This window comes from Ambystoma mexicanum, chromosome 7p (genome assembly GCF_040938575.1).
Source record: "Ambystoma mexicanum isolate Mex_15411 chromosome 7p, UKY_AmexF1_1, whole genome shotgun sequence".
Lineage (NCBI taxonomy): Eukaryota > Metazoa > Chordata > Amphibia > Caudata > Ambystomatidae > Ambystoma > Ambystoma mexicanum.
The window spans coordinates 252300310-252323460 of record NC_090939.1 but is presented as its reverse complement, the minus strand read 5'-3'; positions in this window follow the sequence as shown (position 1 = coordinate 252323460).

The following is a 23151-nucleotide window of genomic DNA, read 5'->3' as shown; positions in this document are numbered from 1 at the left end:
ATTTTTTCAGTTCCATCGGGGCATCTGTGCCGGTACTACGGCAGTCCAAAGTGGGGTTGATTGCTACGTTGAGATCCCCAGCAACAAATGTTAGGTTCCCCAGGAGAGGTGCACAGGCGATGAAAGTGTGTGTGAAGAAGGCTGGACTGTCCATCGTGGGGGCATAAATATTAACAAAGGTGACAGAGTGATGGTGGATTTGTCCCCTGATAGCCACATATCTTCCCTCCTTATCTGTGATCGTGTCCTGGAATTGGAAGGGGACCCACTTGTGAATCAGAATAGACACTCCCCGTTTGCCGTGGAACGGGGCATGAGCCGCAGCGCCTACCCAGCCACGGTAAAGTTTTTGGGATTCTTGCAGGAACACCACATGCTCCTGGAGATCCTGCATATGATTCAAGACCTGCCGCCATTTTATAGAGTTCCCCAGGCCCTGAACATTAATAGTCACCAAAGTGAGAGTAGCCATCCAGTCAAGTGATGCGGTTTCCCCACCAGAACCAGAGGGTTGCTAGCTTAAGCACTGTGTCCCTCCACATTCTCCTATGGAGCATACAGCCCTCACCTCCCCCTGAAAGCCTTAACTTTACCCAGAACCAGGCAATGGTTTAACAGGAAAAGAAAAAGAGAAGGGGGTAAACATCCCCCATTAACATTAGGAACGAACAAGTTGTTCCCAATACGTGGCGATAAAGCCCTTGCATGGGCCTGTTGGGCGCAGGCAGATTGGCCCGCACCCATTCCCATGCATTCCATAGTTCCTCTTCTGAGGGGCGTGATCCCATAGCGGTCGGATAGGAAACTATGCTCATGTCGATTTGTTTTCTGAATCCTCCCAATACATAGGGAACATCCAATAGTGGGTAGGCTGTTCGGCAGGTTTGACAGGGCGAGCAACAATGTCAATCTGAGATTGATTGTCCTCATCTAGTGGGAGCCGCTGTGACTGCAGGAGTTGGAGCCCCAGACGTACCTGTGCGACAATGTCTCTCTCTGCAGTTCAGCGCCAGTCTGAAAGGCCTCAGATGGTTCTTTGTTGCGCGGGTGGGTATCCCAATGGACTGATCCAGACGTGCAGACTGTGGTTCCATCTGCGAGACCTGTCCACCACCGTGAGGGAAATGAAGCCCTCCCCAGTTGCTGTTCATCCGACAGCAGCATGCTCACTTTGAGGTCTCCTTCCACACGTGATCCGGACTGTGGAGGCTTCTCCCAGGCCGTTGGCGTCTGCCTGCATTACGGGAATACATTTGATCTGGTCCTGGGAGCGGGGGTGGAGCTTGTGCCTCTTGTGCTGCGGCCTATGGAAAATCCATTGAAACAAGGTCCTGCCATTGTAAAAAAGTGCCAGTCATCTTCTGGGTCATCAAAGCAGTGCCATTGATGGTCAAACTGGATACACCACACTGTCCGGAACTTTAGAAAGTGCATGAGTTCTTTCCCTTTGAGCGCTTCGAATATCGAGTTGAAGTCTTCCCGGCGGTGGGGGACCTCTGCAGAGTAGTCGTTGAAAAGGCGTATTGGAACGTCCCGAATTTTCAAGTGGCTGACTGTCCTGTATGCTTTCGAAATGGCCACCTTATGCTGGAAATTCAGAAGTCAGAGCGTTATCACTCTGGGTCGTTCTCCCGGAGCCGGTTTAGGGATCGGTGCCCGGTGGATACTCTCGTTTGACATAATCCCGGGGGTTTTCAATGTGCAGCACGGTTTATAGTGATAATACCGAACGCAAAAATCTCGAAAACAAAAATATCGAAAAAAAAGGCCGAAAACAAAAATATCGAATTTTTTTTTATCACTTTTTTTTTCGAAATGGGGGGGTTCCCCCCAACCCCCCTTTTTTATTTTTTTTTTTATTTTAACCCTTTTTTTTTACTTACCTGACCCCCAAAAACACATATAAATAAATAATTAAATTATTCGATATTTTTTTTTTCGAGATTTTTGTTTCGAGATTTTTGTCGTTCGGTATTATTGTTTCTGCCTTTTGACTGACCACCGTGGAGCACATCTTGTAGGAAATTGTACATAAATGTCTCGAGGTCTGGGACCTCTGCGTTCTCAGGCAGGCCGATCAACCAGAGATTGTTGCATCTCAACCTATTTTCTTGGTCCTCCAGTTTAGCACCCAGATGCTGCACTTCCCAGATAACTCTGTCAAGCTCCCTCAATGTGGTTTCATGATTGTCCTCCAGGGAGCTAATGCGCTGTTCGTTGTCTGTCCTCCTCTCGTCCTGTGCATTTAGCCTTGTCTGGACCTCTTGTAGGTCACGTTTGATATCGTGGACCATTGTGTTGGTTTCTTGGGTACATTGTCCAATGAGTTTCATCTCGGCCCGTATGGTCTGGAGTTGTGCCGGTATATCCATTAGTGATTTATGTTGCATAGATCGGTGTCATATGGCGAAGTTATTGGTGGCCCGTGGTAGCTTAGGCATCTTGTGTAGTGGCTCATCCAGCTGGTCCAGTACCATATCACTAAGGTTTCCTATATGAGCTCGTCATGCAGGCCCTTAGACCTATATCCCCGTCCCAGGTCAGGCGTGGGCGCCAGATGGTGCAGAGGGAGGCGTTGCCAGCTGATGGGCTGTTATGTTATGCCTGTGTCCGTTGTAGCGGGGCTGATGTATATATGGTGGAGGCCGGAAGATGGTGTCAGGGGCCCACCGGCAGGTGCCTTGGGAATGGTTATCAATATGTCCCTCACATGTCAGCTGGGCTGTCTCAGAGTAGCGCTCCCTTCAGTGAGGCTGGCACGTTGTGCTTACTGTACTTACTGTGGGGCGGGTGGGGTCGTCCTGTGCTTGGTCAACCCCAGTTCTACCGCCTCTGCTTCCTTTCTGTGTAGTGTTGTGTTTTGTTGTTTGGGCCTTCAATGCCTCCCAATAGTGTAGGGTGTCTGGGCTGGTTGTGCCAGCTGACAATTGTGGGGCCCACACCCCCCCCAATCGCCGGTGGCTGAAAAGTGACTTGCAGTCTCCCAGGGGTGCAGTCCCAGGGGGAATCACAGCTGCGGCCCGGCCATTACCCATGTGGCAAAGGCGTGGTATCCATGCGCATATTCGCAGGAATGGCGGCCCCCAGTGTAGTGAGTGGAGGCCCCCTCAGTTCTCTTCTGCAGAGCTGGCGGTTTAGTTCCTCGCTGGCGTGCGTTGATGTATGAGGGAGCCAGGCCAGTGGCTCAGATGCATATTTGGAGGCGTGGCCGCTGGAGGGAAGAGCCCGTCGGCACCTCGGTCAGCAAGCCACCTATACTCCGTGGCAGACCCCAGGGGTGGCGTAAAGGCCTCTGTGTTGTCTCCGCTCACAGGATGCACCCGTGCTCCTCCAGTGCACTGGGACGGGGACTGCAGCTGACACTTGTGGCCACATACAGCTGTATATCAATATCAATAGCAGGTGTCCCGCCTTCACTACGCTGTCGGGTCCAAGCCTGTCAGTGATTGCGGGTGTGGATTATGAGCGCAAACACCACGCTTGGCCTCAGGCATCCCTCCCTGCGTAGGCAAGCATATCTTGGGGGTTGAGGGATCCCAGCCATCAATTTTCACACCGGAGGTTCCAGGGACATTCATCAGCAAGCCGCTTCCATAATAACGCTCACTTAGGGGATATAGCAGGAGAGAGTCGGCAGCATTCCTCCGGCATGGGCGGAGCTTCAGTAGCCCATGGCCATCTTGCTCGGTCTCTCGAGCGCCCCCCCGGGAACCTGTTCTTTATAGTGACTCTGTTCAATGCCCTCAATCCATACATGTCCTCAAAGTATCCTCTTTCTTAGGAACAAAGAATAGGGGAGCGGAGACTGGAAACTTGTAATGTCAAATAAAACCATAGGCTATCATGTCATCCAAATATTGTCGTAAATGCTGTGTTTCCGTTTCAGAGAGCGCGTAGATACGACTGCATGGTAACTTTGCATTAGGCTCAAGGTAAATTACACAGTCGTAGGGTCTATGAGGGGGCAAAACCTCTGCCTTTCCTTTATCAAACATCTCAGAAAACTCTTGGTACTCTTCCGCCAGAGATGTCACCACTGCCTTAATACCTGCTTGAGTGACACCCTCCACCAAAAAAGCAGTCTGACCCAAGGCTTCACTCACATGATCACCACACCTTGACGGATCAAATGTTAAGGTCTGTGCCTCCCAATCAATTCCGGGATTATGTGTCACGAACCATGGCAGTCCCAAAATCAACCCAAATTGAGATGCAGCAATCAAATGAAAGGTAATAACCTCCTCATGTCCGGTTGCACACACCATCTTAATTGGTAGAGTTTGTGTCGCGATAGGCCATGACAGCAAACAAGACCTGTCTAATGCTTGTACTGATTCTGCCACACCCTTAGGCCGAGTGGGTATCCCTAATTTGGTGGCAGTGGTAATGTCTAAGAAATTCCCTGTCGCTACAGAATCCACCATTGCAGAAACCTTTTCCTTCGTGTCAGAGAAACACAACATCACAAGTAAGTACAGATGGGGTGTCTTATTTTGACTTGTGTTGGTCACTAGGTTTAGGAACTCAATTTGAGTAAGACTCGGTGTAGTCGTTCCCCCAGTTACCAAGCAAATTCTTTTCCCGACTCCAACCTCTTCCTGTCTGCATTACGAACCAAAGTGTTGGGGCAATTTCTGATATAATGCCTGGATTTCCCACAGCATAAACATGGATTATTTGATCTCCTCTTTTCCCTTTGCTCAGAAGACAAAGGCCCTCGCACACTGCCAATCTGCATAGGCTCCCCCTTAGATGATTTTGCCAGGGTCTCTCTACCTCGGTCCAATCGTGCAAATGGAACCATCTCTGACCTTTTCTTTTCCCCTTTTCTCTCACTGAATCTTTGATCTAACCGTAACGCTGAATCAATCATTGTGCTGCAATAGTCTGGTTGTGGCTCCATATGAGCTATTGCATCTTTTAACTCATCCCAAAGCCCCTGGTAAAACAATACAGCTTGCTTGGGCTTGGGCCATCCTGTCTCCACCACCAACCTGTTGAAATGAGTCACGTATGTCACCAAGTCCCTAGTTCCATGTCTCAACCCCAATAACTCCTTATCCTGGGCTAAAGACACATTTCTTCTATCAAACAAATGCTTGAATTCTTCTAGAAACTGATTCCAGTTATGCAATATTGGGTCATCCTTTTGTACCAACGGAATGGCCTATGCCGCTGCATCCCCAGACAAGTACGAAATTATAAACAGAGTTCTTGCTTGTGTAGCCTTAAATACAATGGGTTTACCTAGGAAATGTAACTGGCATTGGGTCAGAAACATGGAGCACTTGTTTGAATCCCCAGAAAATCTTTCTGCCGCTGCCAGAGGTACCCCCAAGAGTTGTTGGACAACTAGTGTGTTAGCTTGACTAGATGAGACAGCAGAAGGGGCTGCGGCAGCACCCTGCAAGGGAGTTTTCTGTGCTAATAATCCACTAACCTAAGTCTTTAATAAGTTAGTCTCCTGTCGCAAATGGCCCAGTTCTGCTTGAATTTCTTGTAACACCTTTAGTACATTGTCCAAAGGTGGAGCGGGAGAATTAATTTGGCTTGGGTGGTTTGATATCCCGAACCAGGGACTGGTGATTATGTCAGGTCGATTGAAGAACACAACTTCACCCTAACCACAGAAGCCGAATGGAAGTCGACCCTCCACCCTACGTTGGCACGGGTTCCTGAATGTCAGTAACAGGTCACCATGTAGCAGCCAGCAGGGGGAAGAGGGTTACTGAGAAGTTATGGACAGGTAGGGGAAGTTAGGAACAACGGAAAGAGGGTTAGGAAACATAAACAGATGAGAAGGGGTAGTATAGGGGTATAGGTGAACAAGTATGGTACAATAACTATAAGCTCCTTGAATCATAGAATGACCAGATAGCATCTAGAGTTAGTGCTCAAACTGCCGGCCCTTCCTTACTCAAGAGCCTTTAATCCAAAAACCTGTACTTTCCTGTCCTCTTGACAAACATGCTCAAACATTCCTTACACAAAGCATAGCAGATGATCGCCAGACAATAGCACAAACATAAGCACATGTAATGGGCTCCGTGAACCCTGACATCAGCAAAACAAATACATATGCCACTGCGGACAACATGGAAGCATGAAATGAGTGTTTAGCTGTACATAGGACATGCCCAATCAATCGTCCCTCAGTCTCTGCAGCATTCCTTGTACTGTCATAACCATTAGTTCCCTTGTGCATAGCATGGTTTGGCCCCTCCACCGTTCCTTACCAATACCACTGTCACCGTACCCAGAGTGCCAACAATTACTTATCTTTGTCCCGAGGGACCGACTGGCTGACTCGACAGCCTCTCTGAACTTCGTGTGGATGCGTGGAGACACTGCACCTCAACTCAGCATGTGAGGCATGCCTTGCAACTGACAGCCGTCGGACTTGCAGAGCGAGGCCACTAGGAGAGAAGGCAAGACCCTCCGACCCACAACCGCTCTCGGCCACGTCTCGTGTTCACCGCCCCCACCGCTTCAAACCTGGGTCCTCAGCTATGCCTGCTTTTAGCCCATCCCCACATACATCCGTAATCACCAGTAAGCGGCACAGGCTGGGGCGCAGCTTAAGAAGCTGACCCGGCAGCCTCTCTCTCATGTCCCGTCAGGTGGCCGCCGCCGGCCTTTGACGGGAAATGAAGTTCCTCCTAAAAAAAAAGCTGCTCCTACTGTCTGACACTGCCACAGCTTGTTGGCCTGGATATCGAGGCTTCTTCAACAGCATACCACCCCCACAACACCATCCCCAGTCCTTACAGTCCGACTCTGACTTCTGCACTATTACATAAGGTTTCAGGAATGAGATCTGACCTGGTTGACACAAACTGGGGGCCCTTAATGTTATCATTATATTCACTGTGGCAACTAAAGAATCATATGGATTTTACTCACTATTAGTAGAGAGATAATCCTTGAACCTAGTGACAGACAACTAATACCGACAGATCTAGTATTGAATCCCCCCTCCCAAGACTTACATCAGATTAACTTCGAAGTTAGGATTGGCCTGGAAATTTGGGCTAGATGTGATTGCCGTTGTAATAGACCCAGACTTTACAGGGGATGTCAAAATACTTTTACATAACAGTGGCAAACAGACCTATCATATCAGACCTCGGGATAAAGTAGCACAAGGTATCCTAGAGAAAGCCCTATTCCCCAAAATAACGAAGAACACCGAATTGCAAGATACTGAGGGAGGAACAAAAGGATTTGGGGAGGCTGATCGAGTGCCTGTGGTTGGCCCTGAGGTAAAGAAGGTCCCAGTTCATAAAATTGATACTGAAATTATCCCTGACTTAGCCTTCGTCTCAGCGTCACGATCCAGTACTAGCAGAGGCCCTCCTCAAAGTTATTCCAGAGGAAGAAGGAAGGAAAAAAGAGGTATCATTTTTGTTCTCAGGCATGGACTACTTAATAGGGGGGACAGGTGGAGTGTCTCATTCCAAATTGTGGTACCACACAGCTATAGAAAAACAGTCCTAGAAATGACCCATGCCTATTTTACAGCATAATATTTGTGGGCTTCTCAACACAAGGCCAAATATTGAATCATTTTTACTGGCCAGGGGTTTATACAGAAGTAAAACATTTAATTCTCACTTGCTCATAATGTCCAAAAATGAGCTCTCATATTCCACCTCCAGTTCCGGTGTTACCCCTCCATATTATTGGTATCCCTTTTTCATGTATAAGGATGGACATTGTTGGCCCTGTAGAACCTTCCAAGCTAGGGAAAAGATATATCCTAGTAATCATAGATTACGCTACCAGACACCCAGAAGCTTCCCCCATGAGGTCCAACAGTACACAAGAAATTCTAAAGCATCTACTTCCCTTTTTGTCCTGAGTAGGGCTTTCCAAAGAGATCCTAACTGATCAGGGATCTACTCAGTTATGCTAGACCACTAGCATAACTGAACCTAATCTCCTGCAATTGCCCAATGTGCTTACCTGCATGTGTCCTGCCCACAGAACTCAGCACCCCACAGCTCCACAGCCCTACCTACATTGCTTTCTCAATTATGCCCGCCTGGTTCATCCTCATCGTGCTCCCTTTTTGTGTCATGCCCAACAATACGCCATGCAGCAGAAATAGCTACATCTCGCTCAGTAATGGACTAGCCAAACTCGGCTGCCCAAGACATCACCCCATTCCCTATCCTACACCCTTCCTGCCCACCATGCCACCATTCCCCCACAGTGCCTACTGATACCACACCGTTAAAATTAGCGCCACCGCACACCACCCTCTACCCAACCCTCCTAAAGATGACTACACCATTACCAACCAGAACCCCCCAAGATACCAGAATGCCAGCCCACAGCCAACCCTAACCTTACTACCCGCAACAATAGACTAGGCTCCAGATTCCACATCTTAGCTAGCAAACTGCCTATAACCTCTATGACTAAGGCCACTAATAAGAACACCTCCAACGCTGCTAACACTGCTTCGTTAAAAGGTGCTCTACTTAATGTCAGATCCCTCATTGCTCACCCCACTGAAATTGCTGAAATCATCCGCTCAGCAGATCTCGACTTCCTTGCCACTACAGAAACATGGCTACATGATGCAGCAGGTCCCCATCTAACCCTTGCGGTACCCGACAATTACTCCATCCTTAGGGCCGACAGACCTAATGCTCGCGGAGGAGGTGTAGCTATCATATTTAAATCCTCACTTGACATCAGATCTGTTACCTCCCTTCCATTGAAATCATGCGAGCACCTCACCATTAAAATACAAACTACCCCGAAGAATACCATCACTCTGGAACTAATATACAGACCCCCAGGTCCCACAGGCACCTTCGAGGAAGACATTACCTCTCTTATAGTTGAAAACTCTAAGCCCCTCTCACAGAATATCATTCTAGGTGACTTTAACTTGGGGTACAACGACCCTAACAACCCTCCTGCGTCCTCCCTTGCTAACACCCTCTCTGAAACATGACTACACTCAACTCAACATTCTACCCACCCATCAGAAAGGCAGAACCATTGATTGGCTCGCTGCCCACAATTCCAATATCACTTGCAAAGCCCCCCAACCTATCGTATGGACTCACCATCTCCTCTTATCATTTGACATTAGCATTAACAACCAGAACCCCAAACAAGGCCCCCCTGCACCAGCCTGCCTGACCAGAAACAAGCGCAACATTACTGCGGAAACCCTTATGCCACTGGTTCTCCCTATCCTAAACACACTCCCTGCCACCGCAGACCTCAATATTCTAGTAAATACCTACAATGAAGCCATGACCAAAGCCATTGACACCATTCCCCCACATAAGCCACGCAAAAGCAAACCTAGAGCTCATTTGAACTCTTGGTACACACCCAAACTCAAAATACTTAGAAAAAAGAAAGCCAAGATGGAAACCTTATGGAAAATGACTCCATCACCTGAAAATAAAACCAATCTCACGAATATCTCCTCCCTTTATAAAAAAGGAGATAATCCGCACTAAGAAGGAAGCCTATAACGTCAGAATAGACAATGCAGGATCCAGTGCTAAAGAACTCTTCACCATCCTAAAGGAGCTAGAAAACCCTAACCCACCGACAGACACGTCTGTGAAAGACAAACTTTGGTGCACGAGTATCCAAGAAGCCCTTGCTGATAAAATCACTGGCCTGCAAATGAAAATCGAGGCCAAAAGACTACAACTTTCCAACAGTAGTAGTCCCTCCACCCTTAGCATACCTACTACCACTAACACCACTTCAGGCTTCACATTCAAAAAGGTAACCACTCCAGAAATCCAAAACATTATAACATCCCTCAAACCATCAAATTGCAAAGGGGACAGCTGCCCCACTCAGATCATTAAAGATGCAGCAAGAGACCTATCCCCCTTCATCACAAGCTAATAAACCTATCATTTGCCACCAACTCAGTACCCAACAACTTGAAACAATCATGGGTTCTCCCTCTTCTAAAAAACAATCACAAGACACAGCCATTCCCACTAATTACAGGCCTATCACCACGGTCCCTTTCCTTCTAAAAATCCTTAATAGAGTTGCCTATCTGCAAATTCAGGATTATTTGGAGATTAACCAACTATTAGAGGTCTGCGTCAATCTGGCTTTCGACCTCAGCATGGAACAGAAACCGCCCTGGTTGACCTCAAAAGTCAGATTGATGACATTAAAGACAAAGGCAAGGCTGCCATCCTACTCCTTTTAGACCTCTCAGCAGCCTTCAACCTGGTCGACCACAAAATACTCTGTAACCACCTTTCTTCCGCTGCCCATTTCTCCTCCTCGGCTGTTACATGGATACAATCCTTCTTGGCCAACAGAACCATGAGGGTTTTTTCTTCCACGGCAGCAGCAGACCCTATCCCCATCACCTGTGGTGTCCCACAAGATTCTTGAGTTTCCCCCACCCTATACAACATCTTTACAAAGCCTCTCTTTGACAAATTGGACCATCTGGGTGTCACCTACACCAACTACGCGGATGACACCCAGATACTCCTCACCATCTCAGGCAACTACAATGCCAATGTCACTAGGATTAACGAAATCTTCTCCATCATTCAGGCATGGATGACCACACATGGCCTCTGCCTGAATGATGAGAAGACTGAACTTCTCCTTGTGGGATCACCTAACAACTTACAAAAACTGAGCCCTGACTACTCCAACATCATCATTGACGGTAACACTATCCCCGTCGCCAAAAATGTGAAAACCCTCGGCTTTTATCTCGACCCAACAACAACCTCACGAAACAAGTTAACACGACCGCCTCAGCTACCGTCTACACAGGGAACTAATTAGAGCCTACAGACCTTTTTTATCCACTAACAGCTGCCTCACGCTGGCTAGGGCTCTCATAAAACCTAAGCTTGACTATTGCAACAGCCTCTACCTTGGTGCCAACCAATCCATACTCAACAAACTTCAGGTTCTCCAAAATAATGTGCTACGAGCAGTACTAAACATTCCTGGGCGTGAGCATATATCCGCCACCAGAATATCATCAAATGGCTGTCCATTCAACAAAAAATTGACTTAAAAACTCTCTGCCTCACTTACAAAGCCCTCAACCACCTAGCCCCTCCCTACCTTCCCAACAAATTCACCTTGAAACCAGCCACTAGAATCACTAGATCCTCCAACACGTTATGCCTCACTGTGCCCAGATTCACCTCTAAAAGAGCCAGCGGTTCAAGTTTCACGGTCCTCGCCTCTCAACTCTGGAACACCCTGCCTTTGAACATTAAATCGACCAAATCCTTCCATTTATTCAGGAAACTTGTCATTGGTTGGCTACTGACTAAAAACCAACCTTAAGTTAGACCTAGCCTATGAACTGTACATGCCTCACCTATGCTGCATCTGTAAGCTATAACTACCTCTGTCTGTATATACTGTACATAACTTTACAAATGTATTACTGCAAATGCTATATATATTGTGCCTTGTAACCTGTAAGCGCCCTTTTACTCCCGGATCTGGAGCGCTATTTAAATAAAATAAACAAACAAACAAACAAACTTTCATGAGTCGATTGATGGGCAAGGTAAAATAATTTCTACAAATTAAGACTCTTAGAACTTCGGTTTATCACCCACAAACAGATGGACTAGTGGAACGATTCAATAAGACTTTAAAGACCGTTCTCAAAATGCTGGTTGAAGCGGATGGGAAAAACTGGAATACTATGATACGCTGCGTCCTATTTTCTATGCGAAAGAGGCCTCAAGCCTCTCTAGTATTCTCCCCATTCAAACTGTTATATGGAAGGGACCCTAGATACGTTCTTGAAATGCTTAGGGAAATGTGGGAAGAATGGGGGGAGGCCAGGCTACCTCTGTCTCAGACCGCACAGCGTCTAAAGGAGCACATGGACGTAGAGAGGTCCATAGTTCACACCCACCTAAATAAATTCAGAAAAAAACCAGAAAACCAATTATGACAAGATAACTGTTGCCCATTCTTTTTTGGTTGGTAAAAAGTTTTAGTCCTTTTGCCTACATCTTAGCACAAAATGCTTTCCCCTTGGCATGCCCCTTACAAAGTTTTTGAAAAAACTGGACCCTGTAATTTTAGGGTATGACAACCCGATTGACAGGCCAAAACTCAGGTATATCACATCAACCTACTGAAAGAATGGAGTGAGGAGGACACAGTTGAGATACCTAAGGTGGTGATGGCCAGTCTCCTGACTGATGAAGTTGAAGAAATCAGGTCATTTCCTACTAATTTACCACCCAGTAGGTAACAGGACATACAAGCTCTATTAGAGCAATTCCCTGAGATTTTTAACAACGAACCCGGGATGGTAGATTATTTTCATTATATTCATACCCCTCCTGATAAAGTTGTTAATTTAAAACCTTACAGGATTTCAGAAGCTCATAGAGAAATAGTGCAACAGGAAGTGGAGAAAATGTTGGCTTGTAATATGATAGAGCGATCACAGAGTCCCTGGTGCTGGCCAATAGTCTAAGTGGCAAAACTGGATCAGTCCTGGAGATTCTGAATTGACTTGAGAAAGTTAAAGGCATTATTCCATTTCAACAACTATCCTTGGCCTAGCATAGACAAACTTATCGATCGAATGGGATCTGCAAAGTTCCTCTCCATGATTGATCAAAGGGCTATACCAGTGAATTTGTCTGACCGAGAAAAGACCGCTTTCTCCACTCCTGTTTGACTATTTCAATTCAAAGTGCTCCCATTTGGTCTTCACGGGGCACCCGCAAACTTTCAGAGATTAATGGACCAAATCCTAAAACCGTTCTCTGCATTTTGTGAGGTGAGAGGAGCCAGGAGTGAGACTTGGACACAAGGGAGTCATGGTTTTGATCCAAGAATTTTATTAAAATAAAAGGGGGTGGGGAAATGCTTCCCTGTCCCTGCTCTAAGAAGTGTTTCCCTACCATAAACCAAAACTAAAAGTCTGTCAATGTCAGACTCTCCAAAGCAAAACCGTCCCATGTCCAAAGTACTATTCTGACCCTCACATTCTAACACAATTGACTCTAAGGTGAAAATGGTAATGCCTTTGGCCTCTAGTGATGTATAAAGGAAATGCGTAACTCCAACATAAAAGTTCCAGAAGGATAGAGTTCTTTCAGGGACGTCATTTCACCAAAATCCCAGAGGTAGAGGAAGTGACATCACACAACCCTGTCATTTGATCCCAACCCGAAGTGATATCGCGGGAAGCGATGGAACACGACCTTTCAACCGTTGACAAAACAGAAAGTGGCATCACATAGCATTGTGCACTACGAAAAATATGGTTACGATAGCACTATAATGTGATGTACATTTCATACAAGAATGGATCGCCATATGTATCGTTAAGATCAGTGTGTATAGGCCCATATTACCAAATTACTGTGAATGCAAGCAGACGTCCATGACCAAATGATAATGATGTGTTATTATATAGCATTCACCCTCAAGCGCTTTATATAGAAAAAATATACACCCAGTATCACCCAACCTGTGTTGGTACTCACTTATCGACCAAAGAAGGATGAAAGGCTGAGTTTAGGCGTTTAAGAACAGACTAAATCAGTGACTCACCCCCTGAAGTGTGCTTGAAATAAACCTTTAATAAGTCCAGCAATTATTGTATAGAATTCCAGAAAGACTCATTATTTGATATTCCTATTCTTTCTTATTTGTGGTCAGTGCTGAAAGTGTTAGACTTGTGGCACTCCTGTTCTTATTTTTCTTCTTTTTTTTAAGGGGCCTGAACAAGAAAGCCAGCCACTCCAGAAGTAAAGAGCCACATGGTGCTGGCCACAGCCCAGGAGCTTGCATTAACAAAAAACAAAAAAAAACAAAAATAAGATATCTTTTTTTTTAGAGGTTGCAAGGGAGACCACAGAGGTCGCAAGGGAGACCTCAGAGGTCACAGTTGCAACCTCTGGCGACCCCTAAATGACGTACCTGAGTTCCTTGTTCCAGAGGGTGATTCCCTTCCCCTGGATCTCTCTTCACTCTGCTTTATATTCAAGAATATCAGTTCCTTATTAATATTATTATTTAATTTGTATAAAGCACCACATTACCATGCGCCTCAGATAAGCAAGGGTCAGTGCTGTGAAAGGAGGATGCTGCAAGAAAGTGGTTCTTTAGTTTGCATTGAGATTGAAGAGGTGGTGCTTCAAAAGTTTTTTAAAGAAACTGACTGTGTATGCAGATCTAATAGAAGCTGTGAAAACATTCCAGGCTAAGGCAGCGTGGACATCAAAGATGGTGCCGCCAAACCTGACAAGCTTGTACCTCGGTTGGGCCATTTTAAGGTTATCCTGAGAGTGCAGGAGACGGCCCGGTTTGTTTACCTTCGTCCGATCCTTCAGATATTGTGGTGCTGTATCTGTCCAACATTTATAAGAAAGTGTCAGGATCATCAGGATCCACAACACAACTGGTATACAAAACTACTTGTAACTATTTTGTTAGGATACCTGGTGTACTCTCCTGCCAGGTTTTTTCTATCCTCTAATATATTTCCACAGCCTTTTGCTAGTCCTTCTGTATCCTTATCAGGACTTCATTTAATACTGTATAATACACACTGTTCAACGCGATGATGCCTGGTGTGCTTTCCTGCCAGGGCTTTCTCACATGGATATGCTTGCGACTTGCATCTGCCATGTGTACTCTCCTGCCAGAACGTCTCTCATCTGTGCACCCTTACAATATTCTCATATGTATTTTTGCACTTTTAATCTGCCTGGTATACTTCACAGTCTCTTATTCTTATTCTGCTTTGCCCCTTCAAGGTATATTCGTTTGTTCGATATCTCTCATATATTCCATTCCCATTTGTTAGGTTTTGGCAGGGCTGCCAATATGCCTCAGTGTCCCCTCTTCCCTTGGGTGGACTCACTGGTTCTTGCTGGCGTATGTGATTTATCTCATGGCAAGCTTGCAGTGGTCTCTCTGGGTTTCGTTCCCTCTCGCCTCCTCTGCTTCTTCACTTTTCTGTCTTACGTGGCTTCCGTGCACTCGCTTAGCGTCCCTCTAGGCTTCAGTGGCGTGGAGGCTGCCTTAGAGTACCGACAAATACCCAGAAGCCTTCCACTTGCTTCTGGTGTCCTCACAGCATGCTCCTGTTTGCTGTCCGCTCCTTTCTTTCTTGTCGGCGAGCCGGTTGGCTCCAGGGACACCACTCCGTTCTCCAGCCAGTGTCTTCACGCTCCTATCAGCTGGTCTGCTGGTTTAAATCTCCCGGCATTAGATTTGTTCCTGTAACAACTAGAATGCGGTGTGCGCTCATGGTTTTCATAAATTTTCATTACTCCGCTCATCTTTTTAGTCACAATACTTTCATTTTTTAAAGCAATGTTAATTGGTTTTTTGATGTCTTGTTTTCAAAGTCTGAAAATATGTTTCAGTGATCTTAAAAGGCAAGTCAGGTCTTGAGGATTTGTATGCAGAGCTTGAAAAGATGTTTTTTCAGAAATCTTGAAAGGTAAGTCAGATTTGAAGGATTGTAACCAGAGTCTGGAAAGGTGTTTTCAGGAGTCTTGATAGGCAAGTCAGATTTGAAGGACTTGTATACAGATCCTGTAAAAGTGTTCCCAGTGTTGTAAGTGGGAAAAGGACAGAGCCCCTTTAAGAGGGAAGCCCAGGACTAATGGGAAGGAGCGGGAGGCAGGAGGAAGGGGAGGAGCATGGGAAGGAAAACGTCAGTAATGGAATGGAGGAATAAAGGGAAGGTTGGAGTGCATGATGGCTCCTGTGTGGTTATTGAGCGTGCACGAATCAGCCCCATGGGGGGAGCCTAACACCCAGTACCTTTCCTAGGTGGGTGAGGCGGAGGTATGACAATATGCCATTAAGGCATGGGAAATGGTGGGGGTATCCTCAAAAGAAAAAGTTGGATACCATGTCTGTTCCGATGTCATGTCACCCATCCGAGGGGTACCCCCATGTGATCCTCCCTAATATACCCACCCCTAGGGTCAGGATCAGGCCGCGGCTGCCATCCCCATGCCACACGGGGAGAAGCCACAACCGGGACAGGAGCGATAACACCCTCCGATTCATCACAGGGGCCTACTTGGATGACATAGTTATTCACAGTAACACATGGGAGGAACATCTGTTACACCTCTACATGTTCATTAGGGCTCCTAGAAGGGCCGGTCTTACTGCCAATCCAATAAAGTGCCATTTGGCCCAGTCTGCTGTTAAGTATTTGTTTTTGTTGGCCATGGACTTTTGCAGCCTCAAACCGAGACGGTGAGAGTAGTACAGGAAGCCACAGTGCCCAAAACCATATGAGACTTAAGAGCCTTTCTCTGTTTGGTTGGATTGTGTAGAACTTTCATTCCAAACTATTCTTCCATCACCGTTTGTCTTACCGATAAATTAAAAAACGCTGAACCCCAAAAAGCGTAAATGGGATAAAACTGACCAATCCTGTTTTAACACTTTAAAACATGTGTGCGCCAAGTGCGGCCCGGTATGTGGCTTTATCTGGCCCGCCAGGGTTAAAGACTTTCCTAATGGAGGCCGTCCAGCAATCAGCAACGACTGCCCTCCATTAGAAAAGTCTTTGTTTACCTTGGTGGGCCCGGAAATAATACTGACCCTCATTGGTTCCATTGGTTGAGGCTTTGATTTATAAGGTAAACATGCTCACTACTACCATTACTAATAGAGGCAGACATGGAACACCTATTAACAAGAGTTGTAGTAAATGCATCGTGGGTTTGCAATTTTCTTTTGGGCTTCCGCCACGCCCTCTTCAAATTTGATGGGCTTTCAAAAGTTTTTTTTATGAATATTTCCAATTTAGTTTTTCAAAACAAGAATGTAATCATTCTTGGGGACTTTAACCTCTGGGCTGAGGCTGCCCCAGGCTGAGCTATTAACGCTTTCCTGAGCGCTATGAATCAGTTGTGGCTAATGCAACATGTCTTGGGCCTGACACTAATTAAGATCCATACCTACCTTATTTTTGCTACCCCTTCACTGTTGAGTGTTTTCCCTAGCCATCTTTTAACCTGGTCTGACCCTCGGGTGATCCCCTTTACAATTCAGGCTTTAGGGACATCTGGGCAACCCACTAGCTTGAGGGAAAGAAATCCTGCGAAGGAACTGGGCAAGAGTGGACCCAGACCTTTTCTTTTAACAACAACGTAAGATACTACTCTGCGGCGCTACACAAGCTGTGTCCAGCATCATCCCCATATCCAGTTTTATTTCTGCCATGGATACAGTGGCAAATGAGATGGCCCCCTTTCAGAGGACGACACAATCTCCGTCTCATTCTGCTCCCTGGTTCTTATTGGAGATTCGCCTGCTTCGCTTTGCGACCCGCCAAACGGAATGCAAGTGGAGAAAGCACTATGATGCTCTATTATGCAATAAGTTTAAAAAAACAACGTACTTCTTCTCATGAGGCTCTGAAAGCAGCCAAATGTGGCCATTTTACAAATTTCATTCAATCGGCTGTGAATGCCCCAAAAATACTCTTTGAAATTGTAAAAAAAAGTGTCTAACCCGGTCGGGATTTCCAGCTCGTCGAATTTGCAGTTATTGTATGATAATCTTTCAAGCTTCTTCATCGATAAAATCAGGGGGATTAGGAATGACATCATGGATAAAGGGACGGCCGAGTTTGATACTGTCGTGCTTCTGGAGATTCCTTATCCTCAGTCACTACCACTGCAGGCGGCTGTTACCCCATTCGATTGTTTTACACCCACTAATGGGGTGAAGATGAGCAGGGTGGTGACTGGCCTTAAGTCACCTTCCCCCCTGGATGATATCCCCCTGCGCCTATTTAAACAGGCCCCAGAGAATTGTTTTGAGATTCTTGCCAAAATTCCTGCCAAGTTAAAAGAAGCATTGGTGATTCTTCTGCTTAAGAAGCCATCTCTGGACACCTCGGTCCTATCCAATCATCGTCCCCTCTTATTGCTTCCTTTCCTTATAAATGTGATGGAAGCGGTGGTTACTCCACAGTTGAGGGTTTTTCTTGAGGGACTGAATGTTCTGGACCCTTGCCAAATGGGCTTTCACCTCCTGATGGGGACAGAGGCTGTTCTGGAAGCAGAACTTGATGACCTTACCATGATCAGATAGGAGGGCGGCAGGGCAGACCTCATTTTGTTGGACTTGTTGGCCGCCTTTGATACCATTGACCACGGGATTCTACTATTCAGATGTCAAGGGGTGGGGTACTCTGGACCAGTCTCGGACTGGTTTTGTGCCTTTTTGACCTCTCACATTCAGATGGTTTCTCTCCCTCCTTATAGGTCTTCCCCAGTTGCGGTGACCTGCGTGGTCCGGCAGGGCTCGACCCTGTCCCCGCTGCTTTTTAATTTGTATATTCGGTCCCTGATGATACTTATTCGGTCATTTGGGTTCGGGTCTTTATCTATGCACACGATACTCAAGTATTGTTTAGGTTAGGTCCAGACCAAATGGGGACAGCAGCGAAGCTAAACCAATGTCTTGACGCCATCCGAGGTTGGGTGGAAGCCAATTGGCTAAAACTGAATGGCGGAAAGACTGAGGTCTTGATTTTGGGCCCGACTGAAGCTGCTGCTGGCTGGACCTCCGAATTTTGTCCGTCTTCGTCATCCCTTTGCCAGAACCAGCTAAGGTGGTCCGGAACCTGGGCATTAAATATCTGCTTCGTTGAATATGGACAACAAGATAAATTTGGTCTGTGGGCTTGGCTTTCTTAAACTGAAAAAGCTGAAGTACTCCCTTTCATTCTTAGGGAATTTCATGTCCAAGTGGTTGCAGCCTGCCTTAATGGCAGCATTGACTACTGCAATGCAATTTATCTTTCTGAACCATTATATCTTATTCGCTGTTTGCAAGTGTTACAAAACGTGACCGTACGATTAGTGAAAGGGATCCCTTTTGGTCAGCTTATGTCCAAGACTCGTCAATCTTTGCATTGGCTGCCTGTCGCAGCCCAAGTAAAGTACAAAGCCTCATGTATGATCCATGGTGCTTTGAACAGGAAAGTATTTCTGGCTATTCAGGAGAAATTGCAGAGCTATAGCCCTAGTCGCCCTCTCAGATCCATCCACACAGCGCGCCTATGCGTTCCTAGCTATCGTAAGGAGCGAGTTGGGGGCAGATATTTTTCAGTTGCAGGGCCTAGACTTTGGAATTCGTTGCCGCTCACGCTGTAGCGTAAAATGAAATCTAAAAACACACTTTTTTATGTTTTCATCCCTCCGGTATCTTTTCAATGCACCATGCCGCCTTTGGTAACAGTGCGCATTATAAGTACTTGATTGATTGATTGATTGGTTGGTTCAGTGCACACCTACTACGTAGCTCTTACGAGTTGCATAGTGCGCGTTTGCTGCAACCAATAGAGGGCCAGAACTATGGATGGTGTGGCCAATAAGGCTTGGTGCCAGAAGGAAAGCATTTCAGCCTTGCCACGTCTGCTCACCAGTGTGGAGGGCCCCCTCCAGATCACTGGGGCGAGCCACGAACAGTGTCGGAGCACCGACACAAGGCCACTACACCGCGGACACGCGGCGTGTGGAACACAGGGTTCACCCTGCGTAGTACGGATCAACGGCTGATGCACATACAGCTGGGGGCACCCAGCGGGGGTCGACCGTGATGGGGTGTCACCCAGGCCACGGCGGACTGCCTAGGCCACGAACACGTGGCAAGGCCCACAACCAAATAACCACACGCAGACACGAGTTGCCACTTCCTGGGGCTCTGGTCCGTGCATGCCAGCAGAGTCCCTTTTATTGCAGAGGCGTCATGACGAGGTCATGACGCTCTCTGCCAAAAGAACTAGACCAACACACCACATCCCTCCTCTATTATAACCAAACAAAAATCACCCCACTGCAAACAGAAACTTCTACCAGAAACTTCTAGTCCGCGCACCCACAGTGCCCCTACATCATCACAGCACACAGTGGGTGCATTCCCGTCCGCGCACCAACTAATAGTTACTGAAAACTTAAACATTCAACACTGCAAACAAATGGGGCGTATTCCAGTCCGCACCCCACGGGGCCCGATGATGGGCTCTTCAGACTCAGAAGATCCCGGGATCAAACTGGCCACTGGCGCTGCTGCAGGACAAGAAGAATATATTTTCTTCATATTCCTCCTCTCCCATATCATATGGTACTTCTCGGGGACACTCCGCCACCTGGACCGCCGCCACCTTGGGGGTCTTTCTCCCCTTCGACTCGTTCCCCCCGATGCCCCTGCCATGCTGGCTAGAGCTGGGGCGAGGCACACCCGTGCAAAGTGATCTCCTTTCCCGCACCTTCCACAGATGTGTCCTATCGCCGGGCAGTCCTGCGGGTGTGGAAGGTCCCACCCACACTGATGACATATTGAGGCATTGGGGTCTCTCCTCAGCCAGTCTCCCCTCCTCATCACTCTTCCTCCTGGCCACTTGCCGACAGCAGCCACCTCCTCAACCTTCGTTCGCTGCATGGGGGCCTCCATCTTGAGGTGATGTCTAGAAGAGTCCATGACCGAGGCCCGCACCTCCGCCAGTTCCTGGGCCCGGCCAAGCTCTAGTATTCGATAGAGGGTGAGCGTCGGGTCCCTCAGGACTTGTTTGTGCAGCTTCGAGGAGCTGTAGCCGTAAATGATCTGCGCTCTGATCTCATCCCCATCGAAGTTTCCCAGGATGCAGGACAGTGCAATGCCACGCAGCCTCCCATGGAATGCATCAAGGCTCTCCCCTTCCTCCAGCTTCGCACTCCTCATTCGGAATCGTTCGTAGTCCCTGTTGACCATGGGACGAAAATACTCTTTCAGGGCTGCAATGGCTGCATCGTACTACTGATCTCGGGGCCTTAATGTCTTAAATGGCCTCTGAACAGCCAGTCCGCCGGAGTACAGGAGTGTTGGGCGTTTCGCTGCATCCTTGATCTCGATCGCCTCGAAGTATAGCTCTAGGTTTTCTACCCAGGCTGTCCACCAGGAACCCAAACTGGCAGGCAAACCCATTGTGTCAAAGTGGGGCAGTGGAGCAAGCTGCCCTCTACATATGCCCTCATTGTCGTCTTCCGCCATGGTGACCACTGTTCTGGCACACTAAGTTTCTACAGGAGGTATGTCTTGTAGTGCCTATCCCTTGCAGTTACCCTTGGGATGTGATGACCGGGCAGCGTGGATGGCGCACCCGCGGTTCCTTGGCCTTCATATGCCGGGACCCCTTGGGGCGCCCAAGCACTCCAGGTGGAGCAGCTACCCCCGGGTTTGGGCAGGTACTGAATTCACAGGGTTTTGATGACACCACTCCTCTTTATCTGTTGAGGCCAGTCCTTTATTTGCTGTTCTGCAGGCCTCGAGATCCACTTTTGAAGAAAAATACTCGTTTTGATGTTTTTATTTCTTCAGGCCCGGATGTTGATGGGCCCTCATTTACTCTGAACCAGCCCATGCTCTTCTCCACTACGACCTGGGTGTATGAGTGTCTTTCCCCTTCTAAGCGGGCAAGGCAGAGATGAGGCCCACCCCCTTTCCGGGCCGCGTACAGCCCAGAGCCAAAAAAGAGATTCACTTTACTCCCCTCTGCTGCGGGTCTCTTCCTGGGGGCTTCCGTTAATGATGGGCGCGCGCGAGGACCACACACCTCCCCCGCACTTCCAATGTTGACACGTGTGGTGGCATCGCCTGGGGTACTGACTGGAGAGAAACCTTCTGAGAAAAGTAGCATCAAACACGTTGAGGGAGAGACTGGCTGGGAGGCCTGACGTGACACCGGGAGAATTACCTCTGTATGTTTGCAGCCTCGTGTGTGCCGAGATACCTGTGGTTATTTCTAGTGTTGCTTGACTAAAAGGGAACCCCGAATTGACTTTGAATTTGGAATGCCCGTTTTCTCCTACTTTTCTAAGTGACATTTTAAAACATGTTCACATAATGGCCCCTCAGTGGTTTCTTTCCATGGTGGTACATTCAGTAGCGAGCAATGCAGTGAGCTCTGGTCATTTGTTAGACACTTTCCCTTCTTCCTGACCCAGGTCAGAGGAAGGTTTGTGGCAGACTTTGGGCAGAACCTGTAGCAGCCTCGAGGTGACTTGGTCTATGTGCCGGTTGCGGACATAGCATAGAAACGTGGTCCACGGGAAGGCACAGAACCCAATGTAAGCAGTTCAGATGAAAGGTGGCACCAGGATGAAGTTCTCAGTCAGATAGCGGGAAAATATACATCGAAACAGGTATTCTTATTGTGCGGAGGTGTATTTCGTACAAGAAACAGTACATTTTGTCATGTGGGTCAACGCTTTTGTGAGGAAGAGATAACCCCACTGCTTAATTGAATTAGGAACACAGCTACATGCATGCATGACGTATCACTTACAGTCCCAAAAGCTAAAAGGGCCCATGTGGTTTCAGACACGCTGCTCCATCCTAGGACACCGTTTTATACAAACGTCCCCTTTGCTGAGCTCTTTTAATTTAAAGGAGAGGTCACGCAAGCTATTTTTTAAAACATTGAAGTAAACCATCAGTGGTATCTTGTAGAATAGTAATGAGGAACCTTTTTAGAATAAACCATTGACACTGCATCTAAGTTTCAAATGAACAATCATAGATTGGTGACTCGAAGTCTGACATTTTTCAGCTAAGGCTACATCCTTTTTAAAAGTAAATACAGAGCCGCATTCTATCACTGTATTTCACATCAGTCAACGTAACTGGAAGTAAAGGTTCTATCCGAGTCTTCTCTCTGGGAGTGTGTTTATGTTCACACGCATGTAAAGATATGAGAGCGTGCACACAGAAGTTTGTAAGCACATGCATGGAGGTGTGGGAGGGTGCACGGCACTGTGTGCATGGATCGAAATTAATATTCGATGAGCAGGAGCTAAAACTAGCTCCTGCGTGTCAGGCAACACCAAGTAGGCAGGAGCTACCGCGGGGGAACCAGGACAGAGTACCCAGCGCACTCCAAATTTAACTTACACATGAGATGTACACATGTCCATTATGTATGATTCATTAGGTATTACATGTGTACTAGATGTGTCCTAATACTTCTTTATTAGCATTCTCAAAAACACAAACTTAACGTCACATATGCATGTTTGTAAAAGGCATCAACTGGCCTGGTGAGCCAAAATGTGTTAATGCAATGGTGTGTGAGTGTGCAAAGAGAGGTGTGAGAATGTGTGCAGG